Source organism: Oryctolagus cuniculus, chromosome 1 (genome assembly GCF_051225735.1).
Source record: "Oryctolagus cuniculus isolate XC-2025 breed Fujian yellow rabbit chromosome 1, ASM5122573v1, whole genome shotgun sequence".
NCBI classification, from domain to species: domain Eukaryota; kingdom Metazoa; phylum Chordata; class Mammalia; order Lagomorpha; family Leporidae; genus Oryctolagus; species Oryctolagus cuniculus.
The window spans coordinates 42,465,356-42,489,767 of NC_142867.1; positions in this window are offsets into that span (position 1 = coordinate 42,465,356).

Below are 24,412 nucleotides of genomic sequence, written 5' to 3' on the forward strand. Positions count from 1 at the left end.
CTTTACAACTGAGTTCTTCAAAACATTTGAGGAGGAGCTGAATTACTTTTCAAACCATTACAAAATACTGAACCGGATAGAATTCTGTTAAACTTTTTATTAAACTAGTATCACTTTGAGAATGAAACATAACAGACATAACATACAAAGAAAACTAGAGACTTATATCCTTGATGAAATAGAATCAAAACTTCTCAACAAGATACTAATACAACAACAACAAAAAGTTTTATCAAACAGATCATATATCACATCAAGTGGAAGATTGGTTAAAGATTACATATCAATAAACACCATGAAACATATCAACCAAATGAAGAGTAAAAACAATATGATCATTTCAACAGATGTGGAGAAGGTATTTGATAAAATTCCATATCTCTTTATGATTAAAAAATTCCATAAATTAGATATAGAAGGAACATTTCTCAAAATTACAAATGCTATACATAACAAACCAACAGCCAATACCATTTTCAATGGGAAAAACCTGAAAACATTTCTCTCAGATCTAGAACAAGACAAGGATTACATTTTCATCATTCCTATTCAATATAGTATCAGAAGTATTAGCAAGAGCAAATAACGACCGGCGCTGCGGCTCACTGGGCTAATCCTCCGCCTTGCAGCGCTGGTACACAGGGTTCTAGTCCTGGTTGGGGTGCTGGATTCTGTCCTGGTTGCCCCTCTTCCAGGCCAGCTCTCTGCTGTGGCCAGGGAGTTCAGTGGAGGATGGCCGAGGTGCTTGGGCCCTGCACCCCATGGGAGACCAGGAGAAGCACCTGGCTCCTGCCTTCGGATCAGCACGGTGCGCCAGCCGCAGCACGCCAGCTGTGGCGGCCATTGGAGGGTGAACCAATGGCAAAAGGAAGACCTTTCTCTCTGTCTCTCTCTCTCTCACTGTCCACTCTGCCTGTGGAAAAAAAAAAAAAGAGAGAGAGAGAAAATAAGAAGAAGAAAGAAACAAAGGACTTTGAATTTAGAAATGAGGAACTCAAAATTTTCATGTTTGCAGATGGCTTGATATTGCATGTGGATAAACCTAAACACACCACCAAAAAGCTGAACAACTCATGAACCGATTCAGTAGATTCACAGGTTACAAAATCAGCAAACAAACAAAAGGTAGCATTTAACATACCAATATGAAAGAGAAATCAAAAAAGAGAAATCAAAAAAAAAATCCTATTCACAAAAGCCATAAAAATCAAATATTCAGGAACAAATCTAATCAATGACTTGAAAGCTCTCTCCAATGAAAATTATAAAACATTGATGAAAGAAATCTTCTAAGACACATAAAAGTGGGCAGATATTCCTTGTTCATTTATTGGAACAGTGAATATAATTGAATTGTCTATAATACCTATATATACAGAATCAGTGCAATACCTAAGAAAATATCAATGACATTCCTTACAGAAAAACAATCTTAAATTTCACTTGGAATCACACACACACACACACAAAAAAAAAAAAAAAAAAAAACCAGAATAAAGTACCTAAAGTGATTCTGTACACAATACACACTAAACAAAACTGGAGGCATCATACTATCTGATTTCAAAGCACACCACAAAGTTATGGTAATTAAAACAGTTTGGTACTTACATAAAAACTGGTACATAGATCAGTGGAACAGAATAGAGAGCCCAGAAATTAATACACACACACATGCATACACATGGCCAACTAATTTTTTGAGAAGTTTCCAGAAGTTCATACATTAGCAAAAGGGTCGCCTTTTCAAGAAATGTTGATGGGAAAAACTGTACAGAAATATGTAGAAGAATGAAATTAGATAAAAAAAAAGTCACCTCAAAATGAATGGACAAAGGATCTAAATTTAAAACTTCCACAGTAAAATAAAGGTGAAACACTTTAAGATACTGGTGTAACTTATGGCTTCTTGAATAAAACCCACAAAGCATAGACAAGAAAATAAAAGTTAGACAAATTCAGAAGCTTCTGCATAACAAAGTAAGCAATCAACAGAGTGAAGAAACATCCAACAGAAGGGGAGAAACTATAATTTACCTGAATGACAAAAGATTGATATCCAGAATACATCAGCCCTTCAAAAACAGCAACTTCAAAAACTAACAAACCAGTTAAGAAATAGACAAATGACCTGAATAGTCAGTTCTTGAAGGAAGAAAAATAAATGTGTAAGAAATAGATTTAAAAAATCATAATATCACTGACCATCAAGGAAATGAGAACAAAAACCACAATGAGGTAACTCTTCACCCCTCTCAGTAGGGCTGTGATCCCAGAGACATAGAGCAACCAATGCTCGTAAGAATGTTGAGAAAGGGAAACTATTATATACTGTCGGTGGGGATGTGAATTAGCGTAGTCACTGTGGAAAATAATATGGAGATTTCTTAGAGAGTAGAAATAGTGATTGTTATTGAGCTAAGTTGCCATTTTCTATGCTGACATCCTATGTTGGAGCACCAGTTTGAGTCCAAGCTGCTCATCCAACTCGCAAGAGCTAAATGGAGCTTTGGGCTTCTGACTTTGGCCTAGCCCAGCCCTGACATTGCAGCCATTTGTGGAATGAACCATCAAATGAAGGATCTCTCTCTCTCTCTCTTAATCTCTACCATTCAAATGAATGAATAAATCTTTCTAAAAAACTAGAAACAGACCACACGTATGATCCAGCATTCCCACTACTGGATCTATACTCAACAGATGTGAACTCACTTTGTTGAAGAAATACCTACACCACCATTTTTATAGCAGCATTCTTCATGATAGCTAAAATATGGAATCAACCCAAGTGCCCATCAATAGATACATGGGGGCAGCACTGTGGCATACCAGGTAAAGCCGCCGCTTGCAGTGCTGGCATACTGTATGGGTGCCAATCTGAGTCCTGGCTGCTTCACTTCTGATCCAGCTCACTGCTATGGTCTTGGAAAACAGTAGAAGATGGCCCAAGTCCTTGGGCTGCTGCACGCATATGGGAGACCCGGAGAAATCTCCATGCTCCTGGCTTTGGGTAGGCCCAGATCTGGCTGTTGCTATCATTTGGAGAGTGGACCAGCGGATGGAAGATTTCTCTCTCTCTGTCTCTCTGTCTCTCTGTCTCTCTCTCCCTCTGCCTCTACCTCTATTTAACTCTGCCTAAAAAATAATATAAATAAATCTTTAAAAAAATAGATGCATGGGGAGGCCGGCGTCATGACTCACTTTGTTGGTCCTCTGCCTGTGTCACCGGCATTCCATATGGGTGCCGGGTTCTAGTCCCAGTTGCTCCTCTTCCATTCCAGCTCTCTGCTGTTTCCCAGGAGGGCAGTGGAGGATGGCCCAAATGCTTGGGCCCCTGCACCTGCATGGGAGACCAGGAAGAAGCACCTGGCTCCTGGCTTCGAATCAGTGTAGCAGCCCATACCGGCCATAGTGACATCTCTCTCTGTCTCTCTCTCTCACTGTCTGTAACTCTACCTGTCAAATAAAAAAAAAAAAAAAACTTCCCTAAAAAACTAAAAACTAAAAAATAGAAGCATGAATAAATATTTTACCCACACACACAACTTACAGTGTAATATTCATCTATAAAAGGAATGAATTTCCATAATTTACAGCAAAATGTTTGAAATGGAAGATGGAAGACATTAGGTTGAATGAAATAAATGAGACACAGAAAGACAAATACCACATGTTCTCCCTTATATGCATAAGCTCTCATTAAAAAAACTGCCCATGTGTATCAGTTTTGCTACAAATACAATGTTTCATCAAACTTTATTTTAAATCTTTACCATTTTGATAGAAATTATATCTGTATAATTTATCTATTATAAATTTATATATGTAAAAATTTCTACTGTAGTTTTAATGATTTTTTTTGACTTTTAAAATTTATATGAGTGAAGTTAAATAGTTTTTCATTTGATTATTGCTTATAATTTTTAGATATTTTCTTGCTGGAATATGGTCTTTTTATTTTTATTTTTTGAACTCTTTATTTAGTGGAGAAATTAAGCCTCTGAAGATTAATTGAAAATATGCAATCTCGACAAATAAATAGGAAAGAAAAAAAGATACAACTATAGAACATGATGTTGTCTTGACACAGAAAAACGAATACCACCGTTTCTCCCTTATATGTGTGATCTAAAATTGAATAAGTAAAAAAAAAAAGAAATGGCTGTGTGTATCAGTGTTGCTCCAATTATAGTTTCAAGGAATTTCTCTTATATCTTTTTCACACCAATGGTTAAGAATGATCTTTGACTATTTTTTTTCTTTTTAACTTTTATTTAATAAATATAAATTTCCAAAGTACAGCTTATGGCTTTTACCCCCATAACTTCCCTCCCACATGAAACCCTCCCATTTCCCACTCCCTCTCCCATTCCATTCACATCAAGCTTCATTTTCAATTATCTTTATATACAGAAGATCAGTTCAGCATATATTAAGTAGATTTCAACAGTTTGCACCCACACCAAAACACAAAGTGTAAAATACTGTTTGAGTACTATTTATAGCATTAATTCACAATGTACAACACATTCAGGATAGAGATCCTACATGGGGAGTAAGTACACAGTGACTCCTGTTGTTGACTTAACAAATTGACACTCTTGTTTATGGCATCAGTAATCACCCTAGGCTCTTGTCATGAGTTGTCAAGGCTATGGCAGCCTTTTGAGTTTTCCAACTCTGATTTTATATAGACAAGGTCATAGTCAAAGTAGAAGTTCTCTCTTCCCTTAAGAGAAAGTTACCTCCTTCTTTGATGACCTGTTCGTTCCACTGGTATCTCACTCACAGAGATTTTCATTTAAGTTTTTTTTTCCAGAGTGTCTTGGCTTTACATGCCTGAAATACTGTCAGGGGCTTTTTACCCAGATCCTAATGTCTTAAGGGCTGATTCTGAGGCCAGAGTGCTGTTTAGGACATTTGCCATTCTGTGAGTCTGCTGTGTATCCAACTTCCTATTTTGGATCCTTCTCTCACTTTTTTATTCTATCAGTTAGTATTAGCAGACACTAGTCTTGTTTGTGTGATCCCTTTGACTTTAATCCTATTGTTATGATCAGTTATGAACTGAAACTGATCACTTTGACTAGTGAGATGGCATTGGTACATGCCACCCTGATGGGATTGAATTGGAATCCCCTTGCATGTGTCTAACTCTACCATTTGGGACAAGTACAGTTGAGCATGTCCCAAATTGTACATCTTCTCCCTCTCTAATTCCCACTCTTATATTTAACAGGGATCACTTTTCAGTTAAATTTAAACACCTACGAATAATTGTGTTTTAATTAAAGAGTTCAAACAAAAGTATTAAGTAGAACAAAAAAGTACTAAAATGGATAAAGTATTAAGTTGTTCATCAACAGTCAGGACAAGGGCTGATCAAGTCACTGTTTATCATAGTGTCCATTTCACTTCAACAGGTTTCCTTTTTGATGCTTCGTTAGTTGTCACTAATCAGGGAGAACATATGATATTTGTCCCTTTGGGACTGGCTTATTTCACTCAGCATGATGTTTTCCAGATTCCTCCATTTTGTTGCAAATGACCAGTTTCATTGTTTTTGACTGCTGTATAGTATTCTATAGGGTACATATCCCATAATTTCTTTATCCAGACTACTCTTGATGGGCATTTAGGATGATTCCAGGTTTTAGCTATTGTGAATTGAGTTGTAATGAACATTGAGGTGCAGATAGCACTTTTATTTGCCAATTTAATTTCCTTTGAGTAAATTCCCAGGAATGGGATGGCGGGGTTGTATGGTAGGGTTATATTCAGGTTTCTGAGGACTCTCCAAACTTTCTTCCATAGTGGCTTTACCAGTTCGGATACCCACCAACAGTGGGTTAGTGTCCATTTTTCCCCACATCCTCTCCAGCATCTATTATTGGTAGATTTCAGTATGTGAGGGATTCTAACTGGGGTGAGGTGAAACCTCATTTCATTTCCCTGATGGCTGGTTATCCTGAACCTTTTTGCATGTGTCTGTTGGCCATTTGGATTTCCTCTTTTGAAAAATGTCTATTGAGGTCCTTGGCCCATCTCTTAAGTGGGTTGTTTGTTTTGTTGTTGTGGAGTTTCTTGATCTCTTTGTAGATTCTACTTATTAATCCTTTGTCGGTTGCATAGTTTGCAAATATTTTTTTTTTCCCATTCGGTCTGTTGCCTCTTCACTTTCCTGACTCTTACATTTCCGTTCTGAAACTTCTCAGTTTTTTACAATCCCAATTTTTAATTTTGGATTTTAATGCCTGTGCTTCCAGGGTTTTTTCCAATAAGTTTTTCCCAGTGCCAATATCTTGCAGGGTTTCTCCAATGCTCTCTAATAATTTGATGGTGTCGGGTCTTAGATTTAGATCTTTAATTCATGTTGAGTGGATTTTTGTGTAAGGTGTAAGGTGTATGGTAAGGGTCTTGCTTCATGCTTCTGCACGTGGAAATCCAGTTTTCCCAACACCATTTCTTGAATAGGTTTTCCTTGCTCCACGAATTTGTTGTAGATCCTCAATCAAATATAAGTTGGCTATAGATGTTTGGATTGATTTCTGGGTTTCTATTCTGTTCCATCGGTCTATCCATCTGTTTCTGTACCAGTACCATGTTCTTTTGATTACAACTGCCCTGTAATATATCCTGAAATCTGGTATTGTGATGCCTCTGGCTTTTTGTGTGTGTGTGTGTGTGTGTGTGTGTGCAAGATTGCTTTAGCTTGGAGGTCTCCTCTGTTTCCATAGGAATTTCAGCACAATTTTTTCCAGATCTGAGAATAATGTCTGGTATTTTGATTGGTATCACATTGAATCTATAAATTGCTTTTGGGAGAATGGACATTTGATGATATTGAATCTTCCAATCCATGAGCATGGAAGATTTTTCTGTTTTTGGTATCCTCTTCTATTTCTTTCTTTAAGGTTTTGTAATTTTCATCATAGAGATCTTTAACATCCTTGATTAAGTTTATTCCAAGGTATTTGATGGTTTTTGTGGCTATTGTGAATGGGATTAATCTTAGAAGTTCTTTCTCAACTGTGGCATTGCCTGTGTACACAAAGGCTATTGATTTTTGTGCATTGATTTTATATCCTGCTACTTTGCCAAACTCTTCTATGAGTTCCAATATTCTCTTAGTAGAGTTCTTTGGATCCCCAAAATAAAGAATCATCATCGTAAAGAGGGATATTTTGACTTCTTCCTTCCTAATTTGTATCCATTTAATTTCTTTTTCTTACCTAATGGCTCTGGCTAAAACTCCCAGAACTATATTGAATAGCAGTGGTGAGAGTGGGCATCCCTGTCTGGTTCCAGATCTCAGTGGAAATGCTCCCCACTTTTCCCCATTCAATAGGATGCTGGCCATGGGTTTTTCATAAATCACTTTGATTGTATTGAGGAATGTTCCTTCTATACCAAATTTGCTTAGAGCTTTCATAATGAAAGGGTGTTGTATTTTATCAAATGCTTTCTCTGCATCTATGATATAATCATATGGTTTTTCTTCTACAGTTTGTTAATGTGGTGTATCACATTGATTGATTTGTGAGCATTGAACCATCCTTGCATAGCTGGGATAAATTCCACTTGGTCTGGGTGGATGATCTTTCTGATGTGTTGGTGCATTCTATTGGCCAGAATTTTATTGAGGATTTTTACATCTATGTTCATCAGGGATATTGGTCTTTAATTTTCTTTCAATGCTGCATCTTTCTCTGGCTTAGGGATTAAGGTGATGCTGGCTTCATTTAACTAATTTGGAAGGATCCCCTCTTTTTCAATTGTTCTGAATAGTTTGAGAAGAAGTGGTGTTAGTTTTTTTTTAAATGTCTGGTAGAATTCAGCAGTGAATCCATCTGGTGCTGGGCTTTTCTCTGTTGGGAGGGCCTTTATTCTTGTTTCAATTTCCTTCTCAGTTATGGGTCTATTTCTCAGTTATGGGTCTAGAAAACATAAACATAAGTTTTCTATGTCTTCATGGTTCAATTTATGTAGCTTGCATTTGTCCTGGAATAAAAATGTTTTCATAAAATATGGTTAATTTTAATTTTATGTTTAAATTTTCCTGTATAATTCAAGCTTTCCACAGTAAAATGAAATTGCTTTAACTTTTACATCTACTATTTATTTTATTTACTGTTTATTACTAAAAATTGGAATTCCCAAGTGAGCTAAATAGTTCTATATCAATACTACATTCTGGGTTTTTCCTGCTTATGAATATGATTATATATATTTATAATATATATTTTTAATGCTCCATAAAATGTCTAAAATAGATGTTTACATATACATTGCTTTAACTTCACATAGCATAGAAAGTCTCAGTTCTGTACATATCCTTATTTCTAATGATGATTAATGCTCCATATTTAAGTTTTCTTTACTTTGTTTTTTTGTTAAAATTGATCACTCTTGTCTTCCAACATTCTGCAATGCACACATGTGTTTACTTTTTTTTTTTCCCAAGATTTATTTATTGGGCTGATGCTGAAGCGCTGGCATCCCATATGGGTGCCGGTTAGAGTCCCGGCTGCTCCACTTCCCATCCAGCTTTCTGCTATGGCCTAGGAAAGCTGTAAAAAAGATGGCTCAAGTCCTTGGGCCCATGCACCTGCGTGGGAGACCTGGAAGAAGCTCCTGGCTCCTGGCTTCAGATAGGCACAGCTCCAGCATTTGTGGCCAATTGGGGAGTGAACCAGCATATGGAAGACCTGTCTCTCTCTCTCTCTCTGCCTCTCCTCTCTCTGTGTAACTCTGACTTTTGAATAAACAAATAAAACCTTTAAAAAATTTTAAAAAGATTGTCTTATTTATTTCTATGTCAGAGTTACATAAAGAGAAAAGGAGTAGCAGAGAGAAAGATAAGTCTTCCATCTGCTGGTTCACTCCCTAATTGACCACAATGGCTGGAGCTGCACTGATCTGAAGCCAGGAGCCAGGAGCCAGGAGCTTCCTCTGGCTCATCCCATGCTGGTGCAGGGGCCTAAGGACTTGGGCCATCTTTACTGCTTTCCCAGGCCACAGCAGGGAGCTGGATTGGAAGTGGAGCAGCTGGATCTCAAATCAGTGCCCATATGAGATGCTGGCACTTCAGGAGGTGGCTTTATATGCTATGCCACTGCACCAGCCCTGATGTTTATTCTTTAAATATTTTTCTGGCAATCTGAAATATAGACCAAAAAGGAATATTTTCCTTCTCTGATTAGTAGAAGAAATGTTCCTATATTTGAAATGAATTTGGCTTAAAAAGAAATGTATGTATTGGGAAAATAATATAGAACAAAAACATACCAGAAATCAATGAGAATATTGTAAAAAGGAAATAGCATCTAGAGACTTCATAAAATTGGGGCAGGCATTGTAGCACAGTGGGAAAAGCTGCTTCCTGCAACTCCTGTGTCCCATATGTTCTCTGATTCGAGTCCCAGCTGCTCCACTTCTGATCCAGCTCTCTGCAAATGTGCCTGGGAAAGCAGCAAAGGATGGCTCAAGTATTTGAGTACCTGTTGCACCCACGTGGGAAACCTGGAAGAGGCTCCTGTCTCCTAGCTTCATCACGGCCTAGCCCTGGTAGATGCAGCCATTTGAGGGTGAGTCAGTGAATTGAAGACCTCTCTCTCTCTCTCTCTCTGTCTCTCTCTGTGTGTGTGTGTGTGTGTGTTTATCCGTCTCTCTCCCTAATTCTGCTATTCAAATTAATAAAATAAATCTTTAAAAATACCTCATAAAATTGAAACCTATTCAGCTAATAAAAGATTGCAGGGGAATCTAATTAAAGACATATCTAAGTTGCCTTAATAATTCAAATTCAAAAGACTCAAAAGAAAAAATGTACAGAAAAACTTTCAGAGGTAAAAAAAAAAAAACTGTTCAATTCAGTCAAACAATTCAAAATGAGTTAACAATGCAGCAGAAAAGTGTGTGTATGTGTCTGTGTGTGTGTGTGTCTGTGTGTGTGTGTTTGTGTATAGATGAGTATGTTTGAGTACTTGAAAATAAAAATTAGAAAATCAAAGATTTGGGAAATTAAAATATTCACTGAACTTCACATATTATCATGTTAAAATTTGAGTGGTTTTGCGTTTCAAAGTTAGGACTATATAGCACTACATTTTCAACAAAGCAGTTCTAAATTTCATAAAACATATAGAAACAATTTTTGACTGCAGGATAGCTATAAATATGTCAGTGGGTGTATTTTTGCCTTTGTAGTGCTCCTAAGATTTTTAAAACAATTTTGTGTATTTTATTTATCAAGCTTATCTATGTATCATCTATCTATGATTATTTATTCAATTTTTAAATTAATTATTTGAAAGGCAGAGTAACAGAAAGACAGAGACCTTCAATCTGCTGATTTACTGCCTAACTGACACAATGGCCTGGGCTGAGCCCAGGCTAAGGCAGGAGACTGGATCTCCACTGGGGTGTCTCACATGGCATAATAGCATGGAACTGAATGGAAAGTAGAGCAGTCATACCTGAAAACACAAAATTGCAAGCAGTGGCTTAATCTTCTATGCCAAGACACCAGCCCTTTATTTGTTTAGGAAAAAAAAAGTACTATAAAATTATATATGTACTGTTTAGTTTTAGCAACAGGTTGAAGTACAAAGAAATGAAAAAAAAAAAAATTAACTTGCTCATGTTTCTAAGGAGAATGAACACCTGCTGGAAGGTGGAGAACAGGGTGTCCTTGCTGGTAATTGCAGCTGTCCTAACTCTATGAGCTCACTTACCTTTATGGTTTTCTCAAAATCTACATTTATTCAAGATAATTCAGGAAATGACATCATTCTAATTGCTTCTGTCAAATCAAAGGGAGTTTGATTTAGCAAGACTTTTGGAAACATTCCCTGCAGCAAAGAATATTCTCTGTCCTTTTTCAAAGTCACCTTAATATGTCTGCTCTGTGATTTATAATTGATCCCAATTGTCTCTAAAGCTGTAGTTTATTCGAGGTCAGATACTTAAAACTAAAAGATTATTGAGATCCTAACACGGAGACATAATAAATGGATGGAGTGCTTCATTTCTGGTCTGGCAAATTAACAAAGAATATATTTATATTGCATAAAATTTCAAGTTAAGCCATTAATATTCTTATAAATGTGGGCCACTGACACCCGTCATTTGAATCTTGAAAATTGCTTTCAATAGTTCACAATTAAGTTGATAGATTGATTTGATTTTGGAACTATTATGTCAGTGGAAATCTTACTTCTTCCCTGGATGCTGTGCCAATGAATATAAAGAAGTTAACAGACCTCAGATATGATATTTTCTGATCAATAAAGATATCATTATTTTCACATATAGTGGGTCTCAGGAAAAGGATTGGTTACCATCTGGTCTTTAGTTACTCAGGGTCTATATAATTGGTTCAACCTCTGAAGTGAAAAGAAAGAATAATAGGCAACATTTAACCTAGATGTCACAATATTTGATCTAGCAGAATAATAGGCAACATTTAACCTAGATGTCACAATATTTGATCTAGTGGAATCTTTCTGCAAGGGTCTTTTCTATATAGGGAAATTCTAGTGCCAGTATATTTCAACAAACCTTGAATTCTTGACAGAGCAAAATGTCATACTGCAAGTTGGACCATATCTAGTTAAATAAGCCCCTGTTAGGTACGATGCATGGTCAGTGTAAGAGGCCAGTAGTAGTAATTTGAGTTCTATGTAAAACCTGTGAAACCAATATTTTATCTTAAAGCATACTGTATAATTTTACTTCAATGAAATTAAATACAGCAATTAAAATTTCTATCACTTTACAAAAAATGACACAACTGGCTAGATGCATTTCCGAAGTACTTCCAGAATGTGAGATAATTAATTTAAGAACAAGATATCCCATTTCAGAATCTGTCCACATTCTTGTTTAGGGTAAATTAAATTCTGACTTATTCTTTTAGTAAACATAAGGAGTCAATTCACCCTCTCTCGCTTCTTATGCCTCACCTAACCTACACTATTTTGATAGGTATTCATAAAAGTAGAATGAATTAAGAAATCTTCCTCATACATTGTCTAAACAAAACCACTTAAAAATTCCCAAAAGTTGCACATGCTTTGAAAACAAAGTCAATTAAAAATTACTTCACAGGGAAATTAGGCAAAAAATTTCGCTTACATTACTAAAATAATAAATTAGGCCATTTAATACATTTACTTGAAAATGTTAATTATAAGGATCATTAATTGAAACTGAAAAAGTAATCGAAATATGCTAACTTGATAGGTTGAATAATATTGCCAAAATGTGCATTGAAATTGATTGGTAAATATGAAGAATCAAATCTGGAAAATAATTGCAGTTTTCTTAATAAACCTAAACTCAGAGCTTGATTTCTATCAGGGCATTTGCAACTTCAGAAATGAATTAACATATTGATTAATCACAAACATTTTTAAACCCTGTTTGTTATTTAAGATCCCATTGTTGGGCCAGTGTTGTGACAGCGGGTAAAGTCGCTGCCTGCAGTGCCAACATCCCATATGGGCACTAGTTTGAGTCCCAGGTCCTCCAATTCTGATCCAGTTTTGCTAGATAAATTGTGTTTCAAAAGTATCGTAACTATTAAGCTTGGCAGAATCTCTAGTAATGTAGCAGAAATGCCTAATGAGCTTCTTGTTTTTAAAAGTGTGACATGGGGTGGGGTGTGTATTTGACTTATTGTTAAGACACTACTTGTAACACTTGCACGCATATCAGAATACCTGGGTTTGAGTCCTGCATTTGCTCTGGGTTGCAGCTTCCTGATAAGGTGCACCCTGGGAAACAACAGCACTGATTCAAGTAGTGGCTCAAGTACTGACACCATTTGCAGAAATATACTCAGTTCCCTGATCCAGACCTTCTCTCTTCCTCTCAAATAAGTATATAAATTTTAAGTATGATCATAGGATTCACTGGACTATTTCTTACTGCACCTACTTTCTTATCCAATTTTTATATTAAATCCAAAAGATATAGCATCTTAGAAGTAAGAGCAGTGTCTAGAGATCGCCTGAGAAAAAGAAAACCTGACTGTCTTCTCAAATATTTGTTCAGCACATATCCTAGGATTTTCACAATGATACCTGCAGGACCTTAAGAGTACTGAGATTGACATTTTCTGTCTAATCCAGAAATTTCTATTTAACTCACATATCTCAGTTTTAGTTATGGATACATTTAACACTGCCTATGCAATATTTATATCTTTATGCCCCATCATTGAGACCTATGTCATATTTTTATTTCTTTCCAGAAAATGCAAAAATAATCAAGCATTTCACATGGATGCTTGATGTACCTTCTTTGAGAATACCAGGGAGAACAAAGGCTGAATGCATTCTTCCATTTCTTAGACATTTCCAGAAAGAGTAGATACCTTTTTTAAAAAGAATAGTCTTTTTCCTCTGTTATAGTCTAGTTTTTATTTTTATTCATTTATTTGAAATTTATAGAGACAGAGACAGATATAAAGAACTCCCATATACTTTGATTCACTCCTCAAATACCCAAAACAGCCAGGGCTGGGATGGACTGAATTCTGGAGTCAGGAACTTAGTCCAGGTCTCCCATGTGTGTGGCAGGGTTCTAACTCCTTGAACCACCATCCCTGATCTGGAAGCTGGAGTTGGAGGCCAGAGCCAGCAGATGAAGCCATGTACTCTGATGTGGGAAGTGATGTGTTAACTGTTGGGCTAAATGCTTGCCACAGCCTGTATTTAGTGATTCACAGAGTGTTCTTATATGAAATTTAGTCTGCTCTCACTTTATATTAAAGTGACTGAAGAGAAAACAGTATTTGCAGTATTTCAGTTGGTTGAGGTGATAGATTTGAGGTAATGGTGGAAACATATATTACTAGGAATACTTTAAAAATATTTTTGAGAAAAAGCTATAAAAACAAAACTATACCTTTCATTTTCTAAATATGGGAAAATGAAATTTTCATAACTTGACTCTTTTGAGGGGTGCAAAACTGATCATAAGTAAGGTGATGTATACATAATCACATGAAGTGGCTTGTGGCAGTCTTATTTTGTGAATAAAGCTGGGTAAACTAATTCAAATTCCTCTGAGACTATTTCAGAGAACTTGAATGTGAACTGGTTCCAATGAGGATAGCATTTCCTTACAACAGAACATAAGTAAACATCTGGTTCATGTGCTTAAGTGCAGAGGCTCCAGGAGGGATCTTCATAGTGATTTTTATCAAGCAGATTATAAATTACTATCTGTTTAATGCACCTGATTTATGCAAAATCACCTAAATTCAGTAGAACATTACTCCTTTCTTGGGATGTCTCTTTCACTCAAACCTAACATGACAGAACCACAACAAAATTAATACAATTTCAGCAGAATAAAGCTTGAGTACTTCAATGTTCTCTTCATCATAACACTAAAGAAATTTTCATGTTACTTTTTCTTTTCATACCTAGAAACTTCCTTTCTGAAGTGACTTGTTTTGTAATAACAATTTAACTTCCACAGAATAAAGTGGTTAAAAAATGCATTCTATCCTGCATGTATTAAACTGACATATGTTTATTTTTCTTGATCACAGCTATTTCATTATGTTAAATAGTTTCTGTATTAGCTACTTTATGCATATCATTAATTACATTTCACTGAGTTTATATGATATCTCCTTAGAGGAAGAACCAGTTGTCAAGATTAAGTAGCTTTGTTTATCTCTGTGGGGTTCATCAGCTTAAAAAGGATAAGTGTTCAGTTTTTGCTGAAGACTGAGTATTGAACTTTCTTGTAAGACAACTAAGGAAAACTAAACTGGGGGACCCGGGGTTCTTTTCAATGTGCAGAACATTATGGACTTACAAGTATAATAATGATGCAACTTCTATAATTGCTAATGGAAAGGTGATGAGAGGAGAGAACGGGAAAGGAACATTACATGAAATTTCACTTTTAAGAGCTTTTATCCCTGTAGTTATAATAGTATTATGCAAAGACTATAATTTCTCTAATTGCAGTTAACACATTCCTTTAAGAGAATGCTGAACTTTTAGACTACCAAATAGAAAAACATAGTAAGGTATTCAGCAAATGTGTTATTTTTGAAGCAACAGACAAAAAGATTATCCCTAAGCTGGAAAAAATGCAATAATGGCTAAGCCTGACAACTGCTTTACTAAAAATTTTAGGTTAACAAAGAGTATTGAGCTACAAAATGCTCCTGTAATTGGTGGCTGCTGATGAGCTACGCTATTTTTATTAACAGGCAAAAGAACTTGACACTTCTACAATAGTTCTTGTCTAGTATAGACTCTAGCCTGCATATTCGCTGTGTGCATACAAAGACTTTTGAAGGAAGGGTTGTGGAAGATGAGGGGAACTGGAGAAATTAGAACAGGAGGGAAAACTGAGAAGTGAAATAAAGAAAAGTTGGTGAATAAAAAAAGAATGACATCACATCATAGCACAATTATAGAATAATTTCTTGTTGTAAGAAGAAACAATGGTAGCACCAAATTGATTTTAAATGTGTTCATGGTGATTATAGGTCGTGTATAATCCGTGTAACTCAACAGTAATCATTCTAGCAAAATATTCATTTGAGTTTTTCTTTCCAATCAGTTCTCTTTATACTAATAAAAATTAAAGGGCCGGCACCACAGCTCACTAGGCTAATCCTCCACCTTGCGGTACCGGCACACCAGGTTCTAGTCCCGGTCGGGGCGCCGGATTCTGTCCCAGTTGCCCCTCTTCCAGGCCAGCTCTCTGCTGTGGCCCGGGAGTGCAGTGGAGGATGGCCCAAGCACTTGGGCCCTGCACCCCATGGGAGGCCAGGATAAGTACCTGGCTCCTGCCTTCGGATCAGCATGGTGCGCCGGCCGCAGCGCGCCGGCCGTGGCAGCCATTGGAGGGTGAACCTTTCTCTCTCTCTCTCTCTCTCTCTCACTGTCCACTCTGTCTCTCAAAAAATAAATAAATAAAAAAATAACATTTTTTTGTTGATGAATTTTCAACATATGAAATAGTTAAGCAGCAATTTATCACAGTCTTCATATATAAATTATAATTCAGAAATTACCTATCCAAATTAACTACTAGGATTGATCACTCAGTTTTTTGCTATATACATGTTAATTTAAAATTTAATATTATAGAAATTTATGGCAAAAATAAGATGTTGCTTATCTTTCTTTGCCTCAACCATCATTAATATATCAAAACCTGGTACTATAAAGATTTTGAATACAATTAAACATGTTCAAAAGACAAATATATGCTTGCAATTCTGAGCATTTTATTTCCTCTTCCTTTAATATAATAAGGAGTTCTAGGTAATATTCTGGATTCAATTAGAAACCATTCAGGAAAGTGAATATCACAATAAAGTTAATAACACAAATTTTTGTATCCCAGTGCATTTAATAGTTATGTTTATATTATAAATATGGTCTATTATGTATAATATAGCATTATGTCTTTTAAAAGCACATGCTTAACTAAAAATACTTTTTTAATTAAAACCCTTATAATAATCTGAGTCATTAATTAGTCATAATTTTTTTACTGGTGACTAGTCATGACATAATATTGGTGGTTGCTGGATGATCAGATTTTTGGTAACTTAAAGCTGTTCTGGCTGTGATAATTTCTCATTGTAAGACAGCAATGAAATTTGCCTCATAGATTGACTTTCCCTTTCTTGCAAGATTTCTCTGTAACATGAGATGCTGTTTGATCTTTATTTTTCACAGAATAGAACTTCTTACAAAATTAGCCAATCTTATGAAACTCTGCCTCTGATATAACAACTAAGTTTATGTGATGTTCTAAATTCTTTGTTGTCATTTCAACAGCATAACAAATGTTCACAGAAATTCACTAGGAATAGATTTCATTTCAAGAAACTATTTTCTTTGTTCTTCCATAAAAAACAAGTGTTCACACTTAAAGCTTTATCAAAAGATTGCAAAAATTCATTTATACTTTAAAGATCTACATCTAATTCTAGTTCTCCCATTATTTCCACTACCTCTGCAGTACTTGAACTGTAGCTCTTGAACCCTTCAAAGTCTTGACCCTCTGAAAGTCATCCAAGAGAGTTGGAATCAACTTTTTCCAAACTCCTGTTAATGTTGATATTTTGACCTCCACCCAGGAATCAAGAAAGCTTGAATGCCACTAAGGATAGTGAGTCTTTCCAGAAACCTTCCAATTTACTGTGCTCAGATCTATCACAGGAACCACTAAATATGTAAACTCTAGTCTTATAAAATGTATTTCTTGATTAGATGTGAAATTCAAACAATACTTGATCCATGAACTATAGGATAGGTGAATTAGAGTCACAGAAATAACATTAATCTAATTGCTGAACTCCATTGAACTGTTGGATGACCATGTGCATTGTCAATAAGAAGTACTATTTTGCAACGAATCTTTTTTTTAACCTGAGCATTAGGTATCATTGGTGGGTTTAAAATATTCAGTAAGTCAGGTTGTAGAGAGGTGTGTGCTGTCATCTAGGCTCTGTTATTCCTCATCTAGGCTCTGTTATTCCTCATCTAGGCTCTGTTGTTCCGATGACAGTGTGGAAAAAGAGAGGATTTAGTATCCTTCTTAAAGGTTGTAGAGTTTGGGATGGAAATGAGCATGGCTTTGGAAAATGGTAACATAGAGCACTGGCAATCAAATATAAACTACTATAACCATTGTGGAAGACAGCCTGGAGACTCCTCAGAAATATGAAAATATATATATCATATGACCCTGCCATTGCACTCCTAGAAATTTACCCAAAGGAAAGGAAACCAGCTTATGAAAGAGTTATCTGTACTCCCATGTTTATAGCAGCTGAATTCACAATAGATAATATATGGATTTAGCCTATATGTCTACCAACTAAAGACTGTATAAAGAAATTATAGACACAATGGAATACTACTCAGCCATAATAAAGAATGAAGTCTTACTTTTGCAATAACCATCAAAATGGATGCAATTAGAGACCATTATGATTATGCTTAGTGAAGTAAGCCAGTCCTAAAAAGACAAATGCCATATGTTTCCACAAATTGTGGAACTAACCCACAAAGTACAAAAATAAATAATGCGTATGAGTACAATCGTCATTCTGAGATTTGATTATTTTTATAATCCTTGTCTGTACTCTTGAGGGACAGTGGTTGTTCTACTTATATTTTATTTATTACTTCTTAATTTGAAGGGTAATCTTGTGATTATCAAGTAAATTTAAAGTAGGTCATTGCAAAAATCAAAAGAAAAATAAGAAAGAAAAGAGGATGGAGGGTGAAAATGAAGGAGACTAGAGTAAGGTGGGAATTATAATTATGTTGTTTAAAATGAATATATGAAAAATCTGAAAATTGTTCTCTTTAAATATATAAAAAATTTAATATAATAAGGTCACCAGCAAAAATAGCTCTTAACAAGGGAAACAGCTTAGTCTTTGAGACTTTGAAACCAAGCACTGACCTCTCTAGCTATGAGAAACCTACATGAAATTTTCTTCTAAGAGAAGGCTGTTTTTTCCACAGTGAAAATCTGTTGTTTAGGGTATTCACCTTCATAAATCATGTGAGCTATATCTTTAGGAAAATTTACTGTAGATTCTATATCAACATTTGCAAATTTACCTTGTTTTTATGTTGTGGATATTCTTATTTCCTCAAACCTCATGAATCAGTTTCTGCTAGCTTCCAATTTTCCTTCAGCAGCTACCTCAGCTCTCTTGGCCTTTCCAGAATTTAAGAGAGTGAGCAACTTTCTCTAGATTATATTTTGGCTTAAGAAGATGTGAGTGATCTGCTCTTCTATACAGACTACTAAAACTTGTTCTGTATTAGCAATAAGAACCTTTCACTTTCTTATCATTCTAGTTTAATGAAGTAGCAACTTTGTTTGAGCTTAAAAGTTTTTCCTTTACATTCGCACTCAGCTGTTGGGCACACGATGCCTAGATTTTGACTTGTTGCAGGTTTTTCAAAAAATCACCAGACAGGGATGCCCACTCTCACCACTGCTATTCAATATAGTTCTGGGAGTTTTAGCCAGAGCCATTAGGCAAGAAAAAGAGACTAAAGGGATACAAATTGGGAAGGAAGAAGTCAAAATATCCCTCTTTGCAGATGACATGATTCTTTATTTTGGGGATCCTAAGAATTCTACTAAGAGAATATTGGAACTCATAGAAGAGTTTGGCAAAGTAGCAGAATATAAAATCAATGCACAAAAATCAACAGCCTTTGTATATATGAGCAATTCCTCAGCTGAGAAAGAACTTCTAAGATTAATCCCATTCACAATACCTAAAAAAACCAATCAAACACTTGGAATAAACTTAACAAGGACCTTAAAGATCTCTATGATGGGCCTGAGCCATGGCTCAATAGGTTAATCATCCGCCTTGCGGCGCCGGCACACCAGTTCTAGTTCTGGTCAGGGCAACAGATTCTGTCCTGGTTGACCCTCTTCCAGGCCAGCTCTCTGCTGTGACCCTGGAGTGCAGTGGAGGATGGCCCAAGTACTTGGAGCAGCGCACTGGCCACAGTGGCCAAAGGAGGGTAAACCAATGGTAAAGGAAGACCTTTCTCTCTGTCTCTTTCTCTCACTGTCCACTCTGCCTGTCAAAAAATAAAAATAAAATAAAAAAAAAATCTCTATGATGAAAATTACAAAATCTTAAAGAAAGAAATAGAAAAGGATACCAAAAACGGAAAAATCTTCCGTGCTCATGGATTAGAATATTCAATATCATCAAAATGTCCATTCTCTCAAAAGAAATTTATAGATTCAATGCGATACCAATCAAAATACCAAAGACATTATTCTCAGATCAGGAAAAAAATGAGCTGAAATTCATATGGAGACACAGGAGACCTCCAATAGCTAAAGCAATCTAGTACAACTAAAACAAAGCCAGAGGCATCAATACCAGATTTCAGGACATACTACAGGGCATTTGTAATCAAAACAACATGGTACTGGTACAAAAATAGATGGATAGACCAACTGAACAGAATAGAAACACCAGAAATCGATCCAAACATCTACAGCCAACTTATATTTGATCAAGGATCTAAAACCATTCCTGGAGCAAGGACAGTCTATTCAATAAATGGTGCTGGGAAAACTAGATTTCCACATGCAGAAGCATGAAGCAAGACCCTTACCTTACACCTTACACAAAAATCCACTCAACATGGATTAAAGACCTAAATCTACCACCCAACTCTAACAAATTATTAGAGAACATTGGAGAAACCCTGCAAGATATAGGCACAGGTAAAGTTCTTGGAAAAGACCCCGGAGGCACAGGCAGTCAAAGCCAAAATTAACTATTGGGATTACATCAAATTAGGAAGTTTCTGTACTGCAAAAGAAACAGTCAGGAAAGTGAAGAGGCAACCAACAGAATGGGAAAAAATATTTGCAAAATATGCAATCAATAAAGGATTAATAACCAGAATCTATAAGAGATCAAGAAACTCCACAACAACAAAACAAACAACTCACTCAAGAGATGGACCAAGGACCTAAATAGACATTTTTCAAAAGAGGAAATCCAAATGGCTAACAGACACATGAAAAAAGGTTCAGGATCACCAGCCATCAGGGAAATGAAATGAGGTTTCACCTCACCCCAGTTAGAATCCCTCACATATCACATACAGAAATCTACCAATAATAGATGCTGGCGAGGATGTAGGGAAAAATGGACACTAACCCACTGTTGGTGGGAATGTAAACTGGTAAAGCTACTATGGAAGTCAGTCTGAAGAATCCTCAGAAACCTGAATATAACCCTACCATACAACACAGCCATCCCACTACTGGGAATTTACCCAAAGGAAATTAAATTGGCAAATAAAAGAGCTATCTGCACCTCAATGTTTATTACAACTCAATTCACAATAGCTAAAACCTGGAATCAACTTAAATGCCCATCAACAGTAGTATGGATAAAGACATTATGGGATATGTACCCTATAGAATACTAGACAGCAGTCAAAAACAATGAAATCTGGTCATTTGCAACAAAATGGAGGAATCTGGAAAACATCATGCTGAGTGAAATAAGCCAGTCCCAAAGGGCAAATATCATATGTTCTGCCTGATCGGTGACAACTAACTGAGCACCTAAAAGGAAGCCTGTTGAAGTGAAATGCACACTATGAGAAACAATGACTTGATCAGCCCTTGTCATGACTGTCTATGGACAAATTAATACTTTATACATTATAGTTTTTTTTTGTTCTACTTAATACTATAGGATGAACTCTGTAATTAACACACAAATATTGTTAGGTATTTAAATTTAACTGAAAAGTGATCCCTTTTAGATATAAGAGTGGGAATAAGAGAGGAAGGAGATGTACAATTTGGCACATGCTCAAGTGGACTTGCCCCAAACGGTGGAGTTAGAAACGTGCCAGGGGATTCCAATTGAATCCCATCAAGGTGGCATGTACCAATGCCATCTCACTAGTCAAAGTGATGAGTTTCAGTTCCTAATGTCATAATGATAGGATTAAAGTCAAAGGATCACATAAACAAGACTAGTTTCTGCGAAAACAACCTGATAGATAAAAAAGGAGAGAACGATCCAACATGGGAAACAGGATACACCGCAGACTCATAGAATGGCAGATGTCCTAAACAGCACTCTGGCCTCAGAATCAGCCCTTAAGGCAGTTGGATCTGGGTAAAAAGCCCATGGGAGTATTTCTGGCAGGATAGCCAAGACACTCTGGGAAAAAAAAAAAAAAAAAAACTTAAATGAAAATCTCTGTGAGTGAGATTCCAGTGGAAATAATTGGCCATCAAAGAAGTAGGTACCTTTCTCTTAAGGGAAGAGAGAACTTCCACTTTGACTATGACCTTGTCTATATAAAATAAGAGTTGACAATTCAAAAGGCTTCCATAGCCTTGGCAACTCATGACAAAAGCCTAGGGAGATTACTGATGCCATAAACAAGAGTGTCAATTGTTAAATCAACAACAGGAGTCACTGTGCACTTACTCCCCATGTAGGATCTCTGTTCTTAATGTGTTGTACATTGTGAATTAATGCTATAACCAGTATGCAAACAGTACTTTACACTCTGTGTTTCTATGTGGGTGCAAACTGTTGAAATCTTTACTTAGTATATACTAAATTGACCTTTTGTTTATAAAGAGAATTGAAAATAAATCTTGATGTTAATGGGATTGGAGAGGGAGCGGAGATGGGATAGTTGTAAGTGGGAGGGAAGCTATGGGGCGGTGGAAGCCACTGTAATCCATAAGCTGTACTTTGGAAATTTATATTTATTAAATAAAAGTTAAAAATCATTATTTTTATATTTGGAAAGCAGAGTGACAGAGAGATCAGGAGGAAAATAAGAAGGGAAAGGTACAGAGGGAGGGGGGCAGTGAGAGGGAGAGATCAGGAGATCATTTATCCAAAGGTTTATTTCCCAAACTGACAATCGCCAGGCTTAGTCCAGACCAATTACAGGAGCCTAGAATTCCATCTAAGTTTCCCACCTGAATGGCAGAGCTCCAAGGACTTTAGCTATCATCTCATACCTATCAGGAGCATTAACTAGATGCTGCATTGGAATTAGCAGCTCCAAGACTTAATTGTCACTCCAGTATTTGATGTGAGCATCTCAGGTTTTGGCTTAACCACGTTTCCCTCTCCCTAGGCTCAGGTTTTGATACAGCTTCCTCATTAATTCTAATTATCACTAGTTTTTGACTTAAAGTAGATGAATCAGGATAATTAAGGTTTCTTTCACTTTATCATTATTTTATAGATTTTGGGCTCCTCACTTATATTTATTCATAAAATGCATATTAGAATTATTGTAAACTATAATATATAGATATAATATATAGATAGTGATATAGAACACTAGAATTATTTCTTCTTTCTAACTGGATTTTGGACTGATTGTCTAATCTGTTTTTACCCCTCCACCCTTCTCTACCTCTATCAATCACTACTCTATAATCATATTTACTTTTTTGGCTTCCACATGAAAGACAATATATAGTACTTGCCTTTCCATTTCTGATTCATTTCACTTAACATGCTGTTCTCCAATTCCATCAATTTTGTTGCAAATAACACTATATAATTATTTGTCATGACAAAATAATATTCCATTGTCTAAATATACACCATGTTTTCTTTATTCATTGATCTGTTGATGGGCACTTAGGTTGATATCCTTATTGTAAATAGTACCAGAATAAACATGAGAGTGCAGGTATCTCTTTGATATGCTGATTTAATTAATTTAGATGCATACCCAGTATTGGGAAAGCCAGACTATGTCATCTATTTTTAGTTTAGTTTTTTTTTTTTTTTTGAGCAAACTCCACACTGTTGCTCAGAGTGGCTGCCCACCAACAGTGTATAAGAGCTCTTCTTTCTCCACATACTTACCAGAACTTAATATTTTTTTCTTTGAAAATGACCATTATAACTAATGCAAGGTGATATTTCCTCGTGGTTTTTATTCGTATTTCCCTGATGGTTAGAGATGTAGAGCATTTTTTCACAAAATTTTTGAGAGGAGTCTGTTTATACATTTTTAATTATATTGTTTGAAGTTTTTCTGATATTGTTTTGTGTTCCATGTGTATTCTGTATATTTATTATTTCTTTTTCTATTCATACATCCTCTATATCTTAAGGCCTATTTCAGTTTAGATTAATAATAAAAGAATATATTTCTGGCAATAAAAAATATATTGATAAATATTGTGATTCATGCTATTCCTTGAGCAAGAAAGCAAGCTCCTTATGAATTTTGGGCATTTAGTCAAAAGTAAAGAATTACAAAGCTCTTTAGTATCTACATTCAAAATTTTCCTTTCATAGAGATTGTCCAAATTTAGAATAAAACTAAATTGAATTGAATTAATTGTGTAAAATCCTTTTATAGGAGTAGCTAACTAATTACATCAGTTATAAAATTTATACCAAAATGCTTTTTTAATTTTTCTCCAATGTGTATGATTTCCCAGGTACATTAGTGGGAAGCAAGTTCAGAAGTATATCACCCAGGGCATGAACTGGCAACCATATGGTTAGAGGCAAATATTTTTAAGGTAATAATTTTAAAAACTCAGCAAATGACAACAACATTCTTTATAGTAAATAAACACAAAGATGAAGCTGGTGCTGTGGTGTACCTGGTAAAGCCACTGCCTGCAGTGGCAGCATCCCATTTGGATGCTGATTTGAATCCAGGCTGTTCCACTTTCCGATCCAACTTTCAGCTATGGGAAAGCAGTGGAAGATGGCCCAAGTCCTTGGGCCACTGCACCCACGTGGGTAAGCTGGAAGAAACTCTTTGTTCCTGGACTCAGATTGGGCCAGATCTGCCACTAGGCCATCTGGGGAGTAAACTAAGAGATGGAAGAT